The following is a 26,501-nucleotide window of genomic DNA, read 5'->3' as shown; positions in this document are numbered from 1 at the left end:
TTCTCTCAAAGTCTTGAAGGTACATTTGTCTTTTAAAAATTTGAAGAAGAAAACCCTGTACAACAAAAATCCACTTCTGAATGCAGCAATGTGATTATATTTTCCCTGTCATAGATATTTTATAATCTTGATCTGGGAGTCCAGAACTTACATTTTCTAAAATGGTTTTAGTGAGATCCTGCAGATACCCTGCCAGACATTGTCTGGAAATGGAGCCATCTGAGGTATGCAAAACTCAGGCACCTATCTTTGAAGAAATAGTTACTGACATGCAAACTGATGATGGGTAATGGGGAGTCTGATGGTGAGGAAGAAAAAGGAGGAAAGATGTACATAAAAGAATATACCACAATGGATTTCACCATCATGTACACCCACAAGGCCATAAATTTAAAAAAAAAAAGACAACTACAAGTAAATACCAAGATCAGCAGAGACAAGGTAAGGGAACAGGGGTGGGAGGAGGGAAGGGAAAAGGGAAAGGGGAAGTGCTGGGGACTGAATTAGAACAAATTATATTCCATACTTTTGTGATTATGCCAAAATGAATCCTATTGTCATATATAACTACAAATAACCAATAAAAAGAAAGAAAGTCCTAGAAGCTGAAGAAGGTTAACCTTTGGAATAGTAGATAGATAAGGAAACTGCTACTCAAAATGGATTAAAGACCTCAGAATCAGACCAGAGACCTTGCATCTTATAGAAGAAAAAGTAGGTCCAGAGCTTCAACATGTCGGCTTAGGACCAGACTTCCTCAACAGGACTCCCATAGCACAAGAAATAAAAGAAAGAATCAATAACTGGGATAGATTCAAACTAAAAAACTTTCTCTCAGCAAAGGAAACTATCAGTAATGTGAAGAGAGAGCCTACAGAGTGGGAGAAAATCTTTGCCAATCATACTTCAGATAGAGCACTAATCTCCAGAATCTATAAAGAACTCAAAAAACTCTACACCAAGAATGCAAATAATCCAATCAACAAATGGGCTAAGGAAATGAATAGACATTTCACAGAAGAAGATCTACAAGCAATCAACAAACATATGGAAAAATGTTCAACATCTCTAGTAATAAGAGAAATGCAAATCAAAACCACCCTAAGATTCCATCTCACCCCAATTAGAATGGTGATTATCAAGAATACAAGCAACAATAGGTGTTGGCAAGGATGTGGGGAAAAAGTACACTCATACATTGCTGGTGGGGCTGCAAATTAGGGCAGTCACTCTGGAAAGCAGTATGGAGATTCCTCAGAAAGCTCGGAATAGAACCATCATTTGACCCAGCTATCCCACTCCTTGGCCTATAACCGAAAGGACTTAAAATCAGCATACTACAGAGATACAGCCACATCAATGTTCATAGCTGCTCAATTCACAATAGCCAGATTGTGGAACCAACCTAGATGTCCTTCAATTGATGAATGGATAAAGAAACTGTGTTATATGTATACAATGAAATATTACTCAGCCATAAAGAATGATAAAATTATGGCATTTGCAGGCAAATGGATGAAATTGGAGAATATCATGCTAAGTGAGATAAGCCAATCTCAAAAAACCAAAGGACGAATGATATCGCTAATAAGTGGATGATGACACATAATGGGGGGTGGGAGGTGTTAGTGTTAGGGTTAGAGTTAGGGGTAGGGAGGGGGGCAAGAATGGAGGAAGGAAGGACTGTATAGAGGGAAAGAGGGGTGGGAGGGGTGGGGGGGAAGGGAAAAAATAACAGACTGAATCAAACAACATTACACTATGTAAATTTATGATTACACAAATGGTATGCCTTTACGCCATGTACAAACAGAGAAACAACATATATGCCATTTGTTTACAATAGAAAAAAGAAAAACAAGAAAAAAAAAAGAAGATAAGGAAACTGCTTTGCTATCTTCTTTCCACACACTCATTTATCCATGAACTCAAGATCTATTGTTCATGTTTCTATGTTTTTTTAATACCAAAAAAATTAAAATTTTAAAACATTTTTATTTTGGAATAATTTTAGATTAACAAAAATTTGCAAGACAATGGAAAGAGTTGTATAAGACTTAATGTACTGTAATGGTAAATTTTACCTGATTGTAGTATATTTCAGAAAACAAATTGACAGTGGTGCAAAACTATTAGCTGAGGAACTGACTTTCTTTATATTTACCAGAGTTTTCACTATTGTGGTATTTTTATGTTCAAGGAATCTAATTCAGTATGCCACACTATATTTTTGTGGTTATATATATTATTATCACATAGCTTAGTGGCTCATAACTCACAGATTCTTTGGGACATGAACCAGATGTGGATGTCAGGGGACATGGAGGACTCCACTGAACGCTGACCAGGTAACAGGTTCCCTTTCATGCTCACAAGATAGTTGTTAGGAATTCATTTCACAAACAGGTTGAAATGACTTTACTAGTAAGTCACCCCAAATCTTTGAAGAATTAATAACAACCATTAAATAACATTTCTTCTATGAAGAAAAAAGAGCAGTTCTTAATGCATTCTATGATATGGATTTATAATCTAAACAAAACATTAAAAGAAAGAAAAATTACAGATCTGTATGCCTTGGGAAAAGAGAGACAAACATCCTCAAAGAGGAGACAAATTTGTGTAATCCAATTTAAAACACAATATATACATGTATTAGAATTTTCAATGTAATCCATTAATATATAGTACTTAAGTTTCTGTAAATTGCTTAAAATTTTTAAAAGTTTAAAATCCTCAAGGAAATACTAGAAAAAAATTAGCAATGTGAAAATATTTGCATACTATGAATAAGGGTAGTTATCCCAGGAATAATTTAATTCCATGAATGAGAAAAAATATTTTATTGAATGAAGGATGCAAATCATATAATAATCTTAAAAGATACAGAATAAGCACTTGGCCATCCACAACCCTTTCATGATAGAAGCATGATACAAATTTGGCATAGAAGGAATTTTTTTCACCTAATATGGGCATTGGCAAAAACTCAGCTGACATCAAAAATTATACTGAAAGGCTCAGTAATTACCCCAGATTAGAAAAAAAGAACACCCTGTTTTAAATTTCCACTTACCATCATCCTGGAAGTTTCAGTGAGGGTAACTGGGTTAGAAGAATAAAGAAAACATACACAAATCAAAAAGGAAGTCAAACTCTGTTTGCAAATGACAAGGTCTTGCCTATATAAAACAACAAATATTCTGCTAAAACAAGATTAGAAGTGAAAACATGTTCAGTAAACTTTCAGTACACAATGTCAATTTATTATCAATTAACAATCTAACAATGAAACTAAGAAAATAAGTCCATCTTAATAACATAAGAAAAGAATATATTTGGGATTAAATATAACATAAGAGGTTTAAGATATGGAAACTATTGTAAATTGAGCTGTTGTAAACATTGATGTGGCTGTGTCACTGTAGTATGTTGATTTTAAATCCTTTGGGTACGCAGAAGCAAATTCACAATAAGGTGGAGATAGGGAAGAATAGAGTCACTTTATAATAGGTAGAGGGAAGAGAAGGGAGGGGAAAGGGTATGGGGGAAAGAATGATAATAGAGTGAAACACATTATTACCTCATGTACATGTATGACTGCATAACTGACGTGATCCTGCAATATGTATAATCAGAAAAATGGGACATTACATTCTATTCATGTATGATCTATCAAGATGTATAAATGCATTTTACTGTCATGTACAACTAATTGGAATAAATAAAATAAAATTTTAAAAAAATATATGAAAACTAAAATTTATAAAACAAATTGAAAGAAATTTAAGAAATTCTAAATATATGGAAAAGAAATCCTGTGTTCACTGATCAGATGCTTAATATTGTTAAGATGGCAAAGTTACAGATGGAACTATAGATTAAATATAATCCCTTTGAAAATATTACCTTCCTTTTTTCCAAAATAATACACAAGCTGATTCTAAAATTAATATGGAAAAGTATAAGACCCTTCATAGCCAAAATCACCTTAAAAATAACAAAGTTGAAAATTACTGGAATAATATTCCTGATTTTAAAACTTACTAAAAACAATAGTATATAAGACATCATAGTACTGGTATAAGGTAAGACATGTATCAGTGGAATATAGTTTAATGTCCAAAATTAGTCCTTACATTTAGTTACCCATTTTTAACTGATGTTACAAGGTTGCCAAGACAAATCGATATGGAAAAATATTTTTTTCAACAAATGTTTCTGGTACGAATGGATATATACATGCAAATTGGACTCCTCTCATATCATAAACAAAGTTAACTTAAAATGCATCATAGTCATCAATGTAAGATTCAAACCTCCTTCACATGATTATTTCAATAGATGCAGAAAAAGCATTTGATGAAATAAAGCATCCCTTCATGCTCAAAACACTAGAAAAAATAGGGATAGTCGGAACATTCCTTAACATTGTAAAGGCCATCTATGCTAAGCCCATTGCTAATATCATTCTAAATGGTGAAAAACTGAAAGCATTCCCCCTAAAAACTGGAACAAGGCAGGGATGCCCTCTTTCACCACTTCTATTCAATATCGTCCTTGAAACTCTAGCCAGAGCAATCAGACAGACCAAAGAAATTAAAAGGATACAAATAGGAAAAGAAGAACTCAAACTATCCCTATTTGCTAATGATATGATTATATACCTAGAGGAACCTGGAAATTCCACCAGAAAACTTTTAGAACTTATAAGTGAATTCAGTAAAGTAGCAGGATATAAGACCAATGCACATAAATCTAATGCATTTTTATACACAAGTGATGAATCTTCAGAAAGAGAAGTTAGGAAATCTACCCCATTCACAATAGCCTCGAAAAAAATAAAATACTTGGGAATCAATCTCACAAAAGAGATGAAAGACCTCTACAATGAGAACTACAGAACACTAAAGAAAGAAATTAAAGAAAACCTTAGAAGATGGAAAGATCTCCCATGTTCTTGGATAGGCAGAATTAATATTGTCAAAATGGCCATACTACCAAAAGTGCTACACAGATTCAATGCAATTCCAATTAAAATCCCAATGACGTACCTTACAGAAATAGCGCAAGCAATTATGAAATTCATCTGGAAGAATAAGAAACCCAGAATAGCTAAAACAATCCTTAGCAGAAAGAGTGAAGCAGGGGGTATCGCAATACCAGATCTTCAACTCTACTAGAAAGCAATAGTAACAAAAACAGCATGGTATTGGTACCAAAATAGACAGGTAGATCAATGGTACAGAATAGAGGACACGGACACAAACCCAAATGAATACAATTTTCTCATACTAGACAAAGGGGCCAAAAACATGCAATGGAGAAAAGATAGCCTCTTCAACAAATGGTGCTGGGAGAATTGGAAATCCATATGCAACAGAATGAAACTAAACCCATATCTCTCACCATGCATGAAACTAAACTCAAAATGGATTAAGGACCTTGGAATCAGACTAGAGACCCTGCATTTTATAGAAGAAAAAGTAGGTCCATATCTTCAACATGTCGGCTTAGGACCAGACTTCCTCAACAGGACTCCCGTAGCACAAGAAATAAAAGCAAGAATTAATAACTGGGATAGATTCAAACTAAAAAGCTTTCTCTCAGCAAAGGAAACTATCAGCAATGTGAAGAAAGAGTCTGCAGAGTGGGAGAAAATCTTTGCCAATCATACATCAGATAAAGCAGTAATTTCCAGGATCTATAAAGAACTCAAAAAACTCAACACCAAGAATGCAAATAATCCAATCGACAAATGGACTAAGGAAATGAATAGACACTTCACAGAAGAAGATCTACAAGCAATCAACAAATATATGAAAAATGTTCAACATCTCTAGTAATAAGAGAAATGCAAATCAAAACCACCCTAAGATTCCATCTCACCTCAATTAGAATGGTGATTATCCAGAATACAAGCAACAATAGGTGTTAGAGAGGATGTGGGGAGAAAGGTACACTCACACATTGCTGGTGGGGCTGCAAATTAGTGCAGCCACTCTGGAAAGCAGTGTGGAGACTCCTTAGAAAACTTGGAATGGAACCACCATTTGACTCAGCTATCCCACTCCTTGGCCTATACCCAAAGGACTTAAAATCAGCATACTACAGAGATACAGCCACATCAAAGTTCATAGCTGCTCAATTCACAATAGCCAGAATGTCCTTCAATTGATGAATGGATAAAGAAACTGTGGTATATATATACAATGGAATATTACTCAGCCATAAAGAATGATAAAATGATGGCATTTGCAGGCAAATGGATGAAATTTGATAATATCATGCTAAGTGAGATAAGCCAATCTCAAAAAAACCAAAGGACAAATGATATCGCTAATAAGTGAATGATGACACATAATGGGGGGTGGGAGGGTTAGTGTTAGGGTTAGAGTTAGGGTTAGGGAGAGGGGCAAGACTGGAGGAAGGAAGGACCGTAATAGAGGGAAAAGAGGGGTGGAGGGGTGGGGGGAAGGGAAAAAATAACAGAATGAATCAAACAACATTACCCTATATAAATTTATGATTACACAAATGGTATGCCTTTACGCCATGTACAAACGGAGAAACAACATGTAATCCATTTGTTTACAATAAAAAAAGAGATTCAAACCTTTTGTATTTACCTATGTGTGTGTATGTGTATGTATATACACAAATACATAAATGTACATACACATTTATATTTCTATGTATTTATGTTCACATTTTTAGTGACTCACTAGTTAAGTCATATTTACTAGTATGTATATATGTATATGTATACATATGAAATACATATTTTTATATGTGCATATGTATGTGTATGTGTGTGTATATACATGTATATATACATATATACATATATGTATATGTATATATGGAAGTTCCCAAGGAGGAATGCAAAGAAAGTGTAATAGATGTATATGATAAGCTTATTGAAGGGAGTAGAAGAAATGGGGCCATGACATATATAATTTATAAAACTAGTGGATAGTCTAAGTCTAAAGATAACAGGAACTATATAGAGGCATTGCACTTCAGTTGGTAAAGTTGTTTCCCATGGGTGTATATATTACCAACCCTGTATTTTAGAATGGAATGATTAAATAAATGAAGCCAACTTTCTTACTGTTAGGATGTAGGTTATGTAAATAACTGGGAATAGGTAGATTTTCATGTGGTATTCAATGAGGTCATGTGGTGCTGGTGGTAGTAGGAATTAATGTTTAATTTAATATAAATACACATGGACATAGGTAAAATATTTATAGATATGTGTGTATGTGTAAGTATATACAGACATATTTATTTGTTCCATCAGCTCACATGACTGAATCAATAGATTCCTCATCTGTATTCCTTATTTCCAGCCGGACAATTTTCTTTTCTTAGACAAAGTTTTAGCTGTTATTCTCCAAGATTTAGATCTGTTAATTTAGCTCCCTTCATCTAAATATTTTTAAATTCTTAGTATTCTATTTCACTACTTTTACTACGTAGGTGTGTGTGTGTCCAACTTTTATCACAGCTGAAACAGGATGGAGTGGCACACACCAGTAATCTCAGCTTCTAGAGAGGCTGAGGCAGAAGGATTGCAAATTCCAGTTTCTGCAACTTAGTGAGACACTGTCTCAGAATAAAAGTAAAGTTACTGGAGATGTAACTCAGTGGTACAGTTCCCCTGAGTTCAATCCCAGTACTGTAAACAACAACAATAGCAAAAGGGCCATGACATGGTTTTTATTGTCTGCACCAGGATAAACAGGCCTGAAACCTTTTGCTTTCACCTTCTGGTGGGATCTACCTGCTCAACACATGCTGAACAGGTGTCAAAAGGAAAGGTGGAAATGACACAGCCAATGGTGCTGTTTGTTCTATTAAGAATGCTTCATTGTTATCAGTCTTCCTGCCAAAGAGGGTGATGTGAACTGTAGATATGAATCTGGATAAAAATCTGATTCAGAAACTTAAGGTATTTGTGCATTAATTTTTTAAGAAGTTTCAGTGCTGTTTTATTTTATATATATTAGTTTTTGCCTTTATTATTCTAGAAGGTGTTTTCTTTAGGTCCATCTAAATTTTAATTCATTAATATACAGTGGATGACCCACATTAAGACTCCTACAGACACTATGTATAGATCTATTCTAATTTTCTTTCTAGTGTTACAAATGCCTGTTCACTTGTCTCTCTTGCTCTGTGACTGACACCTGCTGTTCCTTATTTACCTTAGTATTGTCTACTAGAATCATAAAGTGAGGGGTACAGTAATTGCAAGAAGAATGAAACTGTTGAGAGCAGGGTGGTATCTGTGCTGCTAACTGTCTCAAGGACAAACAGGACTGCTGGGCCCCTGTGCTTACCAAGGTTGTTAAGAGACATTTGTCCGAGGAATGTGCAGTTGCCTGGAGACCTTATCCATCAAGGACGAGAGCAGGGCCTAGCCCCGACTCAGCTCCTGAATAGTTCACCCCTTCCCTCCTCCCTTCTTCCTCTAGGACCGTCCAGTTCTGGCCGGACCCAATGAAAATCAAATAGATTGACCGGACCCAACCAGGGGAGGTTTAGCTGTTCGAATGTTAGCCAATTAGAAGAACACTGTAAAACTGCTTGCTTTTCCTTATAAAAACCCTGCTGACGAGGGCTCGGGGCCTCTCCTAGCATCGTTGATTAAGGACGCAGAGGACCGGGTTCGAACTCGCTAATAAATGACTCTTTGCCTCTTGCATTGATCGTGGTCTCTGGTGGTCCTTGTGGGATCTCAAGCCTTTGGGCACAACATATGGGGGCTCGTCCGGGATCCCCAAGCCCACCCAGACACCTGATCATAGAGTCATAAGTGACATCTTCCACCGGTGAGTAAGGCATTGCCGTGTGTTTTCTGGTCTGAATTGCCTGCAGGCTCTGGTTCTGGGCTGGCACAGTCCTGGCGGACGCGCTATAGGACCCCAGCAGGGTCTCGGGAGACGTCCCCTCGACCCATCTGGTGACATTATTGTCACATCTGAGCAGTGGGTACTGCATTCTGGCGAGTCATCGCATCTGGTGACATTATTGTCACATCTGAGCAGTGGGTACTGCATTCTGGTGAGTCATCGCATCTGGTGACATTTGTCACATCTGAGCAGTGGGTACTGCATTCTGGCGAGTCATCGCATCTGGTGACATTATTGTCACATCTGAGCAGCGGGTACTGCATTCTGGCGAGTCATCGCATCTGGTGACATTATTGTCACATCTGAGCAGCGGGTGCTGCATTCTGGCGAGTCATCGCATCTGGTGACATTATTGTCACATCTGAGCAGCGGGTGCTGCATTCTGGCGAGTCATCGCATCTGGTGACATTATTGTCACATCTGAGCAGCGGGTGCTGCATTCTGGCGAGTCATCGCATCTGGTGACATTATTGTCACATCTGAGCAGCGGGTGCTGCATTCTGGCGAGTCATCGCATCTGGTGACATTATTGTCACATCTGAGCAGTGGGTACTGCATTCTGGCGAGTCATCGCATCTGGTGACATTATTGTCACATCTGAGCAGTGGGTACTGCATTCTGGGTGAATTTGTCACTTCTGAACAGCGTCTGCGCTGCTTCTGAGCAGCTTCAGTATTGCATTCGGACGACTGGCCGCATCTGGTTAACTCTTTGTCCCATTTGGGCTTTGTGTGGCACCTGGGAAACTACAAAATACCAGCTAGCCAATTTTTGATTTAGCATGCTACGTGTCTGTCTGTTTGTGTATTGTACTATATGGTCTTTACTCTTGCCTTTATTAAATTCTTCATTGTGTTAATCCGATCTTAGGCTTAGGGATACTCATTGCAGGGTACTTTTACAGTCCTTCTCCTTGTTCCTGAGAGATTTGTTTACTCCAATCCCTCTAGGCAGAGAGCTCAGCAGCTCCATTCCTCAAAAGTAGTGAGAAATGATGTTTTGTGATCTTCTGCATTCAAACCTAACCTGATTTCTCAACTAGGAAAAAAAGGGTTAAAAAGTCCTGGGTAATCCTCCCTCCCCTCTGCCTGGCCTTGCCAAAACGTGCATTGGAATGTAAGCTGCAGCAGTCTCAGCGGGAAGGGGCGGGTAACCTGAAGAAAAGAAAAAAAAGTGTCTGTTTTAAACTTCTGGGCTGGTACCCAGAACTAACTTATTTTCTAGGATTCTTCGTTTGTTTTGTTTTTCTTTAATGCTGTATTTTTGAGCTCATAATTTTGATCTTGCATACCTAGGTTAATGATTTTTTTTTGATCAGTTCTATTTTTTATTCAACTAGAGTTTTTGAACATCTGTTACATTGCAATGGAGATAAAGTTACAAGGTCTTATCAAAACTGAGCGCTCCTAAAATTAAAATTTAAAAATGGATCCAAATACTTTTATTCACGTGATTTAAAAAGGTTCAATTTAAATTGGGTAAACTAATAAAAGTAAAATGTCTTTGAAAATAACTCATAAGTCTCTAGGTGGTCAAACTAATGGAATGTTGATGTTAAACAATGTCTAATATCAATTGTTTCTAGGACTTTTCTTCAACAGGAAAAAGACAGCAAATACTGTTCAGGACACCTGCCTGCTTTCTTGGTTTTTACAAAATAAGTGAATTAGAGTTAACATGTATGGGATTACTCAAATGTGTTTGTTGGTGACATCTGATTAATTTGCAAAATTAAAATGCTCATTGTTAAATAACATCAAGTACTCTTAACCCCTCAAATTCCATGGGGCATCATACTTAAACATTATTGGCGTTTTCATAGGTTGGTAAATTAAAAAGAGTTTAAAATTGCTTTGTGTCATTACTAAAAACAAGGTTATTAAGAGTTATGTTCTAACAGATAAAACCTCAACTCGGAGAGTGAGTGTTCCATCTGCTCCCTTACCACTTCCCCCTGCTCCCCCTCCAGTTCTGCAAAGCTCCAAGGAGCTCTTAGACTTGGATTTAGAGCTACCATCTCCCCTTTCACTGTGTTTCAGTTAGAGTTGTTTCAGAATGTGAACAGAAAGGGGTCAACAGGTAGGGAAGAGAGAATAAAAGGTTCTGGGTTTGGAAAATATTTAATAAAAAGGAAAAAAAAATGTTTCTGGGTAAGAAAGTGCCTGTGTGATGGAATACATGAGGGTCTAAGTAAGTGCTAAGAAAGTCTGTGTGTAAGTAAAGGGCAAGTTTCAACAAGTCTGTGTGTAACTAAGTTGGTTGTGTGTATGTGAGACAGCTAAAGCTATTTAAGATTTTTCCTAAGGTGAAATACTAATGTTCTGATATAAGCCAAAGTTTAAAATATATGGTAAAATAACAAGGATTTCTTAGAAACACTAATTTACTCTTAACTTTGTGTCCATTAAGTTTTATTTTTTTAAAACAATTAGTCTTAAAAATTGGGGTTTATACAATTATGGTTAAACAACTGTTAAGAGTATTGTACTGTGTTACAGAGTCTAAATTTTTCTTTAAAAACTGAATTTAGTAAGATTAAAGTGTCAAGGTAACTGTGAAATGGTCACTCCTTGTATATTAAATGTATTCATATTTTCCAGGTATACAAGTTTTTAAAGCAGGAAATCTGTCAAGCTGCTATTCTCCAGAATAAACTTGTCTGTACTGGTAATATTAAACTTAAAGAGTAAATTTTATTGGGGATTTATTTCTATCATTTAATGTTCTATTATGGGACATATTATCAGTTAGGTATATGTAAAATTAGTTACTTATTTCACTGAGATAAAAATTTAAATGTAAATATATATCTAAGAGTTAGTGACAGCCTGATTTGTTTAAAGGTTCATATTGTAAAAGGTAAAAGCATTTTGCTACACAAAAGAAAAGCTAAAAGCTCTCTCAGCCTTTCTTTGATTGATTCCTGTTTTGGATATAATGTTAGACTGTGTTAACTAATGTTCATATGGACCTAGAAATCAATATATATAAACTTCTTAAATTGACATTTAAGAAAGAGTATAATGCATTATAGCAAAAATGGGACAACAATGACTGAGATTGGGGTCCCTGACTTCATGACTGTAGCATGCCTGGTGCCTGGAAGTGTTCCTGTGTAGGAGCACAAGATGCCTAACTGCTGTGGCAGTAACCTCCCTGGGGAGGCTCTGTACAGGAGTCCTATCAGCTCTTACATTGATATCAGGCACACAGCTCTTGGGCAGAAAGAAATTGTTTTGCTAGATAACCAGTGTTTCATCAGTTCCCTTCTCTAGTTCCTGCCCACCTTACAGTAACTTTGGACAGTGGACTTCTTTGAGAGCTACACAGAGTTCCTAACATTGCACTTTGCAGTTGTGGGAAAAAGTTGCATAAATGGTCTAGTCTCTGTAACTCTCCTGAAAACAAAGAATAATGCTTACATAGTCTCTAAAATAATAAGACATGTATAAAGATTGCTAACATAACTCTTTAGGTCTGCATTTCCATCAGAGAATAGAGCTCCATCTGACCTCAGCTTAATCTTCAAAATCTGTGTTTATAAACCTTTGTTTTCTAATACTCCTTTGACCCTCACTGAACTTGAAAATTTGGTCATGCTGGTCATGACAAAAGGGGCAAAAATTAGTTTTAGGATTAGAACATTTTACTTATGACTTGTGAAGAGCCCTGCCTTATCTGAGATAAGGCTCTGCCTCACCCTGCTACATGTTAGAATGACTCCAAAGTAAGCCAGACTTTAACTCATTTAAAGTTGTGCTCAAAAATTTGATGTTTGTTGTAAAGATTACTGTGACCTCAAACAGGGTATATAATGTAGAACTCAGCCAAAATTCAAGATAACTATTATACAAGCTAAATATGTTTTTACTCTTGCTAATTTCATTTTGTAAAACTGTTGCCTGTTACTATTTTGCAGAAGTAGCTGCTTCCAGAACACGCAACCTAGGTAACTTGTGATAATAAGCCATCACCTAACAGATAGTGGTAACAAATACCAGAACAGATAGTAGTAACTTCCAGTACTAATGCAGACTCCAGTTAGATAAAAGGGTAAATAACTGCAAAGTTATGGACATTGAATTTAAAGCCCAGTACTCTTACTTTATGACTGGTGAAACTGGCTTGCTGGATGATTAAGATCAACTTAGAGATTGGAATTAAATACAGAAGGCAAGATAGGCCAGTATTTGGATCTTTTGTCCTCAGTCAGCCTGAACCCACGAACAAGAGAACTTCTCTAAGGAGCTTTGCAACTCTGTGTCACACAACCTCCTGATCAAGGAGATTGTTGAGACTAGAGGATGAAAATCGCTCAGTGCATCTGCTGCAGAGGAGGGTCATGGAAAAAAAGGAGACACCCCTAATGCTTCCAAAGGAAGTCACCTCATCAAGGAGACCCTGCCTAACCAATGGCACTGGTGGAGCTAAGAAGCTGCTCTTAAGTTCTCTACGAGTGGCCCCTGTGGGAACTCAGCTGACTCTTTAACAAGACAGGAACCAGGTCAATTTGACCAACCTGATGTTAGACACCCAGCAAAACAGTTAAAACCAAAATATAACCATTCTTGGGCATTTAAGAGAAATAACAGTTAAATGTAACTTAAGATGTACACTTGTGTTAGTCCACTAGAATAAAAACTGGAAGCTACAAATGAAAGAAAGATTCTTCAGCAAATGTGCCTGATAACTATCAAGAGAAACTGCCAGAGTCAGAAGTTTTTAGTCAGTTTAAGGCCTACAGACCTTCCTAAGCTATATAGGTAGACTTGATCTATGTTTGCTCGTATGATTACCTAGCCCTAAGTAACAGAAGTATAGAGCTCTCTACTAAACACAGGTTATACCAATAAAGGAATATTTTACAAAAATCAGATGACATTAAGTAGCTTAACTATATTTTTGGGGATATCTATGACATTAAAAGTTACATGTTGTGTTTACATTCCTGATAACCTGGACAATGTTAAAGTTCTCAAATAAAGGCCTTGTCCTTTCCAGCCTTTGCTAGGTCTAGTTATGGGAACAATTTCTCAGTTCTTCCACCTCCTGGTGAGAGATTAACTTCTGTCATTTTCATGATACTCAGTGGCATGCTCCAGATGCTGCAACATTTACTTTGTACTAATTTCATTTCAGTACTCATGTCTTTTTGTTCTTCTATCATAGAAGCACCTACCCCCAGATGAGTTTACAGCCTGCTCTTCCCCAACCAGACTTCTACCTTGGACCCCTCAGTTGACCCGATTTTAAAAAGGGAACTCCAAACTGCTTGCCCCACGCTGCCCACTTCCAGCTCGAAGAAGTCAGATTGGTCATCGCCCATTTTCCCTACAGCAGTGAAGGAGTTCCTAGTATTAGAGGGGTAAATGAAGTCAGAATAAAGACAGGTAGTTAGTGTAGAAATAGGGAATCGGGTCAATTTGAGGAAATGAAGCCATGAAGCCATCTGCCTTTGGAAGTTGGAGACTGCCCCTGGAAGAATAAAATGTCAAGGATCTCCGGAGCTCATTAATTACCAAATTTACCTGACTTTAAAGACTGTAAGCAAGGAGGTCTATGTGCAGCTCTGGGAGAAAAATGTTGGTTTTATGCTAATCATTCTGGAGTAGTGAGGGAATCCATGGCAAAAGTCAGAGAAGGACTAACAAACAGAAAGAAAGAATGGAAAGCTAGTCAGAACTGGTTTGAATCCTGGTTCAATTTTTCCCCTTGGTTAACTACTCTGGTGTCCACTACAGTGGGACCCCTAATATTGTTGTTACTAGCTTTAACTATAGGACCTTGTATAATCAATAAGTTAATTGCTTTTGTTAAAGATAAAATAAATACAGTACAGCTAATGGTGCTAAAGGCCCAATATCAGCCCATTAAGCAGCAAGAATTAGAACAGTAGAGACCCAAGATTGGCTCTCTAAATGTTCTTGGAAAGGGGGGATGTTGAGAGCAGGGTGGTATCTGTGCTGCTAACTGTCTCAAGGACAAACAGGACTGCTGGGCCCCTGTGCTTACCAAGGTTGTTAAGAGACATTTGTCCGAGGAATGTGCAGTTGCCTGGAGACCTTATCCATCAAGGACGAGAGCAGGGCCTAGCCCCGACTCAGCTCCTGAATAGTTCACCCCTTCCCTCCTCCCTTCTTCCTCTAGGACCGTCCAGTTCTGGCCGGACCCAATGAAAATCAAATAGATTGACCGGACCCAACCAGGGGAGGTTTAGCTGTTCGAATGTTAGCCAATTAGAAGAACACTGTAAAACTGCTTGCTTTTCCTTATAAAAACCCTGCTGACGAGGGCTCGGGGCCTCTCCTAGCATCGTTGATTAAGGACGCAGAGGACCGGGTTCGAACTCGCTAATAAATGACTCTTTGCCTCTTGCATTGATCGTGGTCTCTGGTGGTCCTTGTGGGATCTCAAGCCTTTGGGCACAACAAAACAAAATGTGATGGGGAAACAGATTGGATTTACTTCACCACATGAAAAACAAACACTGGAAAATATTTAAATCTATGGTGTATAAGACACTATGCAAGGAACAAAGAACAGTGAGACCTGAGAGATGGAAGATGATGATTTTCCCTCCTAATGCTCCAGGTTAGTGCTTCCAGAGATTTTCCAGATTATGGTTGTCATGGATTTTGGAAGACACTTTGAGGTGTAGAGATGGAACTAAGAGTCTGGAGATCAAGTTGCCCAATTTCACCAAGACATTCTCCACGGAGCAGTGGTAAAAATGGGAGAGAGTAACCATACATACTACCATACATACTACGTGTTACTATGTGCTATCATTCTTGTACTGAGCTACAGAATTATGAAGGGTCCAGAATCAAAATGGGAGGAACTAAGGAAAAGTCATTTGAATAAACTTCGCCCTCAACTTTCAATCTTACTTCTGACTACAAAAGAACAGAGGCATGATACAGACATCTTTCAACTCAAGGAAATGTAGGGAATGATATGTGTAAGTATGCTGAACAATCTACGTGGATCCAAATCTGTATTTGGTATAATTTTTCATTACATATGGCTGAGGAACTTCCTACATTAAGAAATAATTAAATATACTTCTATTTATAACATCAGAACACAATTAACATCAGAAAAAGGAGAAACTATTTACCAGAAAACTTCCAGCTTGATTCAAATTTGGGAAACATTCTTACCTTTGTGCTTCACTATAAAAGTTCTGCAGTCTACTTAATTTTCAAAGGGTAGAGGGTTGTTATTTATATTCAGTTAAATTATAATTAATGCTGTCAGGACCTAAAGCAGTAACAGAGTAGAGATGGAAGATCCTTTTTTACTCCCAGATCTGAAATGTTCTGTACATATTATGGATAAATATACTCGGTGTATAGTATGGATATTCCCATGTTAAGTGAACTATTTTACTGACAGAGTGTGATATTAGCATACAGATGGAGAAATAAACTAATGGAGAAAAGAGCTAAAAGAGACACATTCATATATAAGCAAATAACACATAATGGATTTGTCAATAACTATTTTGGGAAAGTTAATATCCATGGAAGAAAATAAAATTTGACCTTTGACTTAACATTATGAAAGAAATTCCACATAGTCCATAGGCCTAAATATAAAAATGTAATGTAATGTTTAGCTCCTAACTTATGAAATTAAGTTCACAATCATAAGATAGTGTATGATTTCTTAAGCTGGACCTAGAAAATATTTACCCATATAAGAGAAAGATATGCTAATGATGTTGATGTGAAAAAAAATTCTGGAGACAAACTGAATCAAACTTTAAGTTTCTATATTCTTGTTTTTGGCAGGGCAGTGGGAAGGAGTAGGGCCTTAGCTAAAGTTCAGAATTGGAAATAATGTCTATTTCTGGATATACTGTGAGGATGGATGGAATGAACCAACAGTAGAAAGAGCATGTGGACTAATGGTGGGCTTATACTAATTCATAGTCAGTATTTGCTATTACTGACAGTTTTTTTTCCTCAATTATTCCAAGACATATCATCTGTATCAATTATAAAATGTGTCACATATAGGACCTAGGACAAACTATGACAGGAACATTTATCATTTAGAATTGTTAGTATTGGGAATATTTTCATAAATGCACATAAATTTGGAAAAAAGGACCTCTGAACATTGTTGGTGGGAATAAAAATTAGTACAACCATTATTAAAAACAATATAGGGATCCATCAAAACACTAAAAAGTTGTATTTGTAAAAATTTTCATTTCTACCATATGATCCAGCAATATCACTTATATACCTACAGGAGCTCCTACCTCTTAGATCTTATAGATGCTCTTGTCATTTTTGAGATGTGTCCCTCCTTGTCCATATCTATTTGTGTATCCTTCATGCCTCACCATTATGCCTTTTATCTAAAGATTTTAAAGAGGGATGATATTATTAGTATACATCACTAAAGAATTCTACATGTATATTAAATAAAGAGGCATAGTGAATTTGAAAGTCACTTAAATTATAGAAAACTCCTGCAATAATGAAATGAATGGAACAACATTCCATGTTTTATAATGTAGATTTAAGTGTCCTTTCTGAGAGAGTGATGTCTGACTTTGGAGGGGTGGGAAGATTTCTTAAAGTATGAATGCCCAAAAACGACATATCTAAATGTATTTCTTCTCCTGATCTCAGGAGTAAGAAACATCAAGGAGAGCTATTCCTCTTACTCCAGGTTTGCACCCTGCAGAAATGACTTTTCTCACTGATGCTAATGAGTGTGGAGTAGAAAATAAACCCCATGATTATGGACTATACTAGCAAGAGCCCTGACTTTGAGAATGTCCTTGGAGTACAGTCCCATGGTTTCATAGGCTTTATAGACACAGATCCTGGACAAAGCCCAGATGCTGCCCAGTAGAGTGCTGTGGTGTGCACAGGGAGCTGGGTGGGTGGGTGGGTAGACCTTCTGGCTGTCAGACTCTGTTTATCCAGGACACATGCAGAGTCCTCATTCAGCTTGTGTCCATCTCTTAGGTTACTGCATGAAAGGTCATGGATATATCATGTAATATAGTTTTCTTTTCTCACCCTACCAATCTTTACACATTTGTGTCCAACTATCTGCTTATCACTTATTTCTCTTCACTTTCCCCAAACCTGGTATCCAAGGGTTCATTTCCATATGTGTGTAAGTAAGGAGTCATTCAAACCATCATATGTTCAAACATTTCCTGTATCCCACTCACCTCGTGTCATGGCATTACCTGCTGTTCTGTGGCATTTGGGCTTTGCAATGGATAGTAGAATTGTACAACGTGTCAACAGAATACATGGCCCCAAAGAATTAATAATGGAATGTGTCAAATGAAACAAACATTATAGTGTTGTCTTAAAGTCTTGGTGGTACTGATGTTTTTTAATAATTCAAAGAAGGCAATTATCTAATAAGAAAGTGGTCTGTTACCTGCAGAAATATGATTTATGATTGCTGTCACTGGTATTTCTCAATCTAGATTTTGAAACAAAATCATGTATTCCATGCTCTGAAGGACTGAGATCCTTCAGATGCACTGCCTAGTGCTGCCTGAAATGGGACTTTGTGAGACAAGTGACCTAAAAGAACCTCTGGCATTAAAACTGGTGACTGGGTAATGGGAAGTAGAGTAAAGAAAAAGAGAGGGAGAGTCCCTAGAGTTTGATGGTGTCTACTTGAAGCAGATTAACCTGTGTTTGTAATGATGGAAAGAGAGGGGAAGCTGCTTTGCTGTTATCTCATACATGAGCATTTGTTCCCTGAGTTTAAGATTTCTTGATTATTCTTTTCTTTGTTTTTCTAACAAATTAACACATTTTAAAAACAAAATGTATGTTAAATAAATTTAGTTTTATAGAAAATTGCATCACTTTTACTATTGTTAGCATTTTACATAACTATAGTAGATTTATAAAAACTGAGAAACTGGCAGTGATATTAAACTAATGACTCAAATATAACTTCCTTCATATATTTTTAAGTTTGTCCAATAATATCAATTTTCTTTTTCAGGATCCAAGTCAGGATGCTACATTATCCTTACTCTCAGGTATACTACTTATTTTTAGGTGCATATCAAGTTACCACTTAGCTTAGTAGCTAAAGACCACACACACATTACTCATACTGTCTGGGGTTCAGGAACCAGATGTAGATAATATCCATGGATGAAGACTCAACTGCAGGCTCAGCTGGGGAAGGATCTCGTTTCAAGTTCATGTGATTGTTGTTAGGAGCCAGTTCCAATCTGTGTTGAAAAGTCTTCACTGGTGAGTATTACAAATCTTTAAAGAATTAATAATAAAAAAAGAATTAATATCAATCCAATAAAAACTGTTTGAAAATGACAACAACAAAAATAACAAAAGCAACAGTGGATAGATAGCATCCCCCAACACATTCTATGAGGAGAATTTATCCTGATTAAAACTATATACAGATATTATGTTATCAGACAAGGAAATTGTGAAATAAATACCTTATGAAAATAGAGACAATCATCCTTAATGAGATGTGAACTAAAAAATTCAGCAACATTGTATTAATTAGCTTTTCACTGCTGTGACAAAAATGCCTGAGAACATCAACTTACAACAAGGAAAGGTTTATTTGACTCATAGTTTCAGAGGTTTCAGCCCATAGTCACATGGTCCTATTGTCTTTAGGCCTGTGTTGAGGCAGTGCATCATTAGAAAAGTGCATGTCAGAGGAAATTCCTCACCTTATGGCAACTGGGGAGTAAAAGAGAGAGAGATGAAGAAGCTGGGTTCTAATATTCTTCCTAAATGCACACCCTCTAATGACCTAATTTCCTTTCACTAGGATGCACCTCCTAAAGGATCTGCCCTCTCCCTACAGCATCAGAGGCTGGTGACCAGTCTGTAGCATATGGACCTTTGAGGCACATTTCAAATCCAAATCATAACAAGCATATAAAAAGGATGGTACTCTATGACCAAGGATATTTATTCCAAGAATAAAAGTGTGGTTCAATATGCAAAAGTAATTTGTATATTGCACAATATTAATAATATAAAGTACACAAGAGACATGGATATCTCAAAAGATACACTTTATGTATTTGAAAAATCCAAACCTCATTATAAATAAAAATATTCAATATTAGGCATAAAAGGGGGGCTTACCCTAAAAATAGTATCAATGAAAAACTCATATATGACACTGAAAGCATAAGTGATAGAAGAAAAGGAGTAGATATCTGAAATGCTATTGTTTGAATGTGGTTTGTCTCCCAAAGTCCTATCTGTGGGAAGGTTGATCTCAAGGGTGGCCATGTTATGAGGTGGTGGCACCTGTAAGTGCTGGGGTTATTGGGAGCTCTGTAGGTCATAAGGGGTGCTGCCTTCTGGAAAGATTGACAGAGTTCTTCTGGGACTCAAGTTAAGTTTTTGGTCTTACTCTCTGGCTTCCAGTCTCATCATGAAGTCTTTCTCTCATGCAAGTGCTCCTGCCATGGTGAGGCCATTGACCATAATGTGGTGCAGCCAAGGGGGCCCTTGCAAGAGTTGGCACCATGCTGCTCTTCAGCCTCCTGAACTGTGAGACAAATAACTGTGTTATTTATAAGCATTCAGTCTTAGCTATTTTGCTATAGCTACAGAAAAACAGGCTAGTACATTGAAATATTAGAAGCACAGAATTTAGTAAATCAAAGTATAGTACTGAATGTAAAAAGACTCTCTGAAGAATAAGAGAAAAACTTTGCAAGGCATATATCTGATAAAGATCAATTATTCAGAATCTTTGTCTCTGTCTCTCCATATCTATATCTATATCTATCTATCTATCTATATATATATATCTACTCAAAAATAAAAAGGCAAATAGGTTAATTAAAAATAGGCAGGGCTGTGGATAGAACTCAGTTGGTAGAGTGTTTGCCTCACATGCACAAGACCCTGAGTTCAATCCCCAGCACTGCAAAAAAAAAAAAAAAAAAAAAAAAAACAAAACCAAAAAGTTGGGCTGGGGAGATAGCTCAGGTGGTAGAGTGCTTGCCTTGCAAGCACAGGGTCCTGGGTTCGATCCCCAGCACCACACACACACAAAAAAAAAAAAAAAGAAAAGAAAAAAAAAGAAAAAGGAAAAAGAAAAAAAAAGTAGGCATGCTAGTGACATTCCTCAAAGAACTAAGAAAAAAATATCCTAAGGTTTATGTGGAATCACACACCCACCCACCTGGAATACTCAAAGTCATCTTGAACAAAAAGAACAAAGCAGGAGGCATTATACCATCTGACTTCAAAACACAAAGCACACAAATGAAAACAAAACTACAAGGCTATACAAAATAGAAAAGAGCACTATATTTGCATATATTCAGGCATAGACCAATGGAAGATAACCTAGAAGGAAGCCCAACATCAAACTAACTTATTTTCATCAAAGACACTAAGAACACACATTGAAAAAAGAGTCTTTTCAATAAATGGTGCTGATGCCTTGCAAGCACAAGGCCCTGGGTTCGATCCCTAGCACCACAAAAACAAACAAACAAACAAACAAACAAACAAACAAAAAACAAAAATTGGTGCTGGGATGTTAGCCATTCACATGCGGAAAAATAAAACTAGATCCTGATTTTCAACCAGGTATGAAAATTGACTCAGAATGCAATAAAGACTTACATTTAAGAGCTGAAACTATGCAATTACTAGAAGAAAAGAGAAAATGCTTGAGGACATTGGGATGAGCAAGGATTTTATTTTTACACAAGACTCCAAAAGCAAAAATAGGTGAGTGGGATTACATCAGACTAAATATCTGCACAGTAAATGAAACAACCAAGAGTAAAAAGAGAATGCATGGAGTGAGGAAAAACATTTGTACACTATAGATCTGACAGGAGGTTAATAATCAGAATATATTAAGAACTGCAATTACAACAAAAATAATCTAACTAAAAAATAGACAATAGATCTAAAAAGATATTTCTTAAGAAAGACATACAAGTGGCCAACAAGTGTATAAAAAATGCTGGTGAGGATGTGTAGAAAGGAGAACTACATACCATTAGTTGGAATATAAATTAAAATACAGTACAAAGGTTCACCAAAAATTTTAAAATGATCCAGCAATCCTTCTAGTAGATAGATATCCAAAGTAAATCAGTATATTGAAGAGAGATCTCCATTCCTACATTCACTATAGCTCTATTCACAATAGCCAAGATATGGAAAAACTTTAAGTGTCTATCCAGTCACATATGATATTAAGCCATAAAAGAATGAAACCCTTTCATTTGCAACAAATGTATAAAACTGGAAAAAATTATCTTAAGTGCAATAAGGCGGGTCCAGAGGGTCAAGTACTTTATTATTATTTTTTATTTAGTCTTTAATTTTTTTACGGACTGCATTTTGATTCATTGTATACAAATGGGGTACATCATTTGTTTCTATGGTTGTACACATCAAGTACTTTATGATATCACTTTTTAAAAAATATTTGTCATTGTTGATGAACTTGATTTTATTAATTTATTTATATGCAGTGCTTAGAATTGAACCCAGTACATCACACATGGGAGGCAAGTGCTTTACCACTGAGCCACAACCTTAGCCCTATGATATCACTTGTCTTAGTCAGCTTTTTTGCTGCTGTGACTAAAGGACCTGACCAGAACAATTGTCAGGAGGAAAAGTTTATTTAGGGATTCATGGTTTCAGAGGTCTTGATCCATCATACACATCAGATTCTATTACTTGGGGCTCAAGATGAGGCTGAACATCATGGAGGAAGAGTGTGGCAGAGGGAAGCAGCTCATATCATGATGAGAAAGCAGAGGGAGACTCCACTTGCCAGATACAAATATATACCCCAAAGCCACACCCCAAAGTCACACCTCTTCCAGCCACACCCCACTTATCTTCAGTTATTCCTCAACAAATCCCATGAGGTGATCAATTCACTGATTGGGTTAAGACTGTCATAACCCAATCATATCATCTCTGAACCTTCTTGCATTGTCTCACATGTGAGATTGTGGGGGACACCTCACATTCAAAACTAACATTCTGCCCCAGGCCCCCAAAAGTTCACACTCATCTGACAATGCAAAATACATTTTGTCCATTCTGAAGAGTCCCCCCAGCCTCAAAAGTTTCTAGATTGCTCAAAGTTCAAGTTCAAAGTCTCATCCGAGGCTCAAGGCAATCTCACTTTGTGAGTTTATGTAAAATTAAAAGCAATTTACAAGTGTCCAATATATAATGGTACAGAGTAAACATTTCCATTCACAAAAGTAGGGGTATAGAAAGAAGGGATGGCACCAAAGCAAGAACAAAATCCAGTTGTGCAAACAGATCCTGTAGTTCTGTTTCTGGCATCTGGAGTTCATGGCATGATGTTCTCTCCAAAGGACATGTGTAGCTCTGCTCCTGTGGCCTTGTTGGTTGCAGCCCAGGTGGCCTTTCTCTTGGCTTATCTCTGCTTGATTCCTGCAGCTTTCCCAGGATGGCCCACATTACTGGCATTTCTTAATCTGCAGCTTTGCCTTCCTCCTCACATCTCCACACTTTGACTTCTCAGATGGTGCCCACAGGGACTCTGACCCTGCTGCATTTTGCCTGGTCTCCCAGGTGTTCCTTTGAAATCTTGGCAGAAGCCTCCATGACCCCCTAAATCCAGCATCCTGCACTCCTGCAGAACCAGTACCACATGGTTGATGCCAAGGTCTCCTCCATCTCCAGCAGTATCCATGCCTCCAGGGATCCTTGCTACAGCAGCCTCTGAGTGCCTGGATGGCTGAGCATGTTGTAAAAACTTTCTAAGCCCCATTGTACAAGAAGGGTGCCTCATTGGTCTACTTTCAAAAGAATTTTTACTTTTACTTCCTTGAGTCTGAGATTGCCAATTCCTGGGATGCCCTCAAGCCCTCTTTCCTACTGTCTCTGGGCAGTCTTTAGTGTTTCTTTGGTGCTGGTAAAATCTTTAACAACTTCAACTTCCTTAGTCCCTGTTTTACTCCCACCTTTTTTTTTTAAGTCCAAGTCTTTCAAATCTTTCTGCTCCTGATTATCACAATAAATTTGGCTAAAAGTGGCCAGCAATAGCCATGGCCTGAATGTTATGCTGCCTAGAAATTGCCTCCACCAGACTAAGAAGTCCATTGCTTTGATTCCACAAGTTGCCCAGCAGCAGAGGAGGCACTCATGTCTGTGTGGGGCCTGTTGGCAGAGGAGGTCCTGGACTGCTATTATTTTGAAATTTGAAAGCCTGAGGCAGGACTTTAGGTGTCCAAGGGAGCAATGGCAAGTCACAAGACAGAAGAAGTGGTTCTCAATATTCTTTGACTGAATGTGGGTGACTGTATTTACACAGCCCGGTGTGAATCTTTGTGCCTTTTAAAGGACTCTATGCTGGCATCTATGTTCAGTGGTCATTTTCCTCTTAAACAGATGAATCAGAGAGGCAGAAAATAATGTTTAGTATATTTGGAGCTATTGTTCAGTAGCTGAGTTGAAGAAAATGATGGATGCCTTTGATGCTTGGAAAGGAAAAGGTGTTAGCAGCTGGAGGGTGCCTCATGAACTGATAGAATGTTGGACTCTGGAAGAGCGGCCTTTACATGGAAGTCTGTGGCATATAGCCCCAATTTGAAAGAGGTGACTGACAACACTCAATGATAAGGAATAAGAAGGTGTGAATTGTAAGGTTGGTCCTAAGCCAGTCAGATTTTTGGGCCTTTCCACAAGCACCCAAATTAAAGTGAAAAACTCCACTTCAGTCAGGTGTCTCCAACCAATGCTGTCCAGATCTCCTCTCAGATGCCAGCAAACTAGTCTCAGAGTGGCAGCTTTGGAAAGGCAGCTCAGTGCTCTGAGAACCCTGTGAGCACTGGGGCATCTGGCCACTCACAGGCTTCACATGGGGACAAAGTGTTGAAAATGGAGCCCCACTCCTGCCTCCAGCAAAGGTGCTGCTCTCTGACAAGAAGTCTACACCCCACCGAATGACAAAGCTGAAGAGGACTCCATTGTGTGCTGTGGTGCCTTCCCTGCTCAACCCCACAGCAGCAGCGAGGTAGGCCATCCCCTCTAAGCTGCCTCTTCCAGAAGCTTTGAGCACTTTGTACGTGGGTACTGAAAATGACAAAGACCAGTCTGATGGACAAAAATGGTAGACTTGGCACTTCCTGTTTGTCTCAGAGCTTTCAACACCTTAGATACCAATAATTGACACTGTTTCTTGATGTAGTAGAAGGGAAAGCTTATGTTTATGCTTAGGATTATTATGGGAAAAATGAATTATGTGAAGTCGGAATGGAGGAGGGGAGACTTTGAATGGTTGGGGCTTTATTGACTTCTCATCTTCCCAACTTTTAAAGGATTGTCTATGGGTAGTTTGATTTTCTGTTTTTTTTTTTTTTAACTTTATAGGGTTAATTGGTATTAAGGTGACAGTACATTGCAGTAACCATTAGAGGTCTCTTTTGTAGACTCTAGGCACTTTTGAAATGCTACTTCTTGTAGGTCCTGTCTAGTGAGTGCAGAGGGTGGGATCAGCACTTGCCTGCAGTGCGTTATAGTCAGTAGAGATCAGAGAGAAAGAGTAGATCAAGATAAGCTGCCTGCAGTTGATCTCAGCCTCAAGACATCATGAAAAGAAATGTTGGAAAGGGAAAAAGACAATAATTTGAGAACACACTCTGGTTCTCACTTACTTGAGCCATTTCCTTTCCTAAATTGGCCTTTGTTACTCTTTTCTGTTAGCAGATTTATTTATATACACCACAGAAAGATTTCAGTGATAAAAACTTAAAAATGAAAAGGCGCCCAGACAAACCACTCCAGGCGGGAACTCCCCCAAGAGATTTTATTAGGCAGACAAACAGTGTCTGCCCTGAAGAGAGAGAGAGAGAGAGCACAGAGAGAGAGCATGGCGGGGGAGTTTCGCTTAAGTAGTTGAATTTCCCGGGCTAACAACATTCAGGCCAATTGCTGGGCAGTTAAAATTTGCGGGCTAGGGATTAAGCCAATGGCTGCCAAGCACAAGCTGACAAGTGGACCAATGGCTGGCTAGGATGGCAGACTGACAGCTGGGGGTGCGGTCATGCCTTCTTGCCTTTCCCCAGAAGTGTGTCCCACGCCAGACCGCCCAGGAAGGAGCCCCCGAGGTCGTAGGGCACGCTGGTCATAGGCAGCCCCAGGCCGGAGGCGAGGCCAGAGCCAGACTGCAGGGCAAACCCAGCTCCCATCTGCTGCCTGCCACTGCCAGGCGACACCCGTTGGGTACCTGTGGACAGAGCATTGCGTCTGCAACTGCCCACCTGCCGCGCCTCCTCTGCCCTCTGGGAAGCCCACGGAGCATTATGAGAACTACACAACCAGTCTTTGGACTGAAATTGTTAAAATATCATTAAAATATTTGAATTTGAACTGCAGTTTTGAAATTACTTTGAAAAAGAGAAGTTAAAAAATTTACCTTTTTAACTAAAGTTAGTATTTGTTCTTCAGAAGTAACCATTAGAGTCATTCTGATTATACAATAATTTTTGTGCATAAAATTTCCATATAACTTGAATTTAATATTTTTAAACAGAATATTTTGATTAATTCCCTAATTTTC

General features: G+C 37.8%; 1 pseudogene; it reads left to right on the top strand.

Moving 5' to 3' along the window:
* The first annotated feature begins 24,344 nt into the window (after window positions 1-24,344).
* On the top strand, window positions 24,345-24,960 carry LOC124976340 (BTB/POZ domain-containing protein KCTD18-like; annotated as a pseudogene).
* Window positions 24,961-26,501: the final 1,541 nt, after the last annotated feature.

This window comes from Sciurus carolinensis, chromosome 2 (assembly GCF_902686445.1).
Source record: "Sciurus carolinensis chromosome 2, mSciCar1.2, whole genome shotgun sequence".
Taxonomy (NCBI): Eukaryota; Metazoa; Chordata; class Mammalia; order Rodentia; family Sciuridae; genus Sciurus; species Sciurus carolinensis.
Note: the sequence above shows the minus strand (reverse complement) of the source record. Positions and strands in the feature narration are given on the sequence as shown.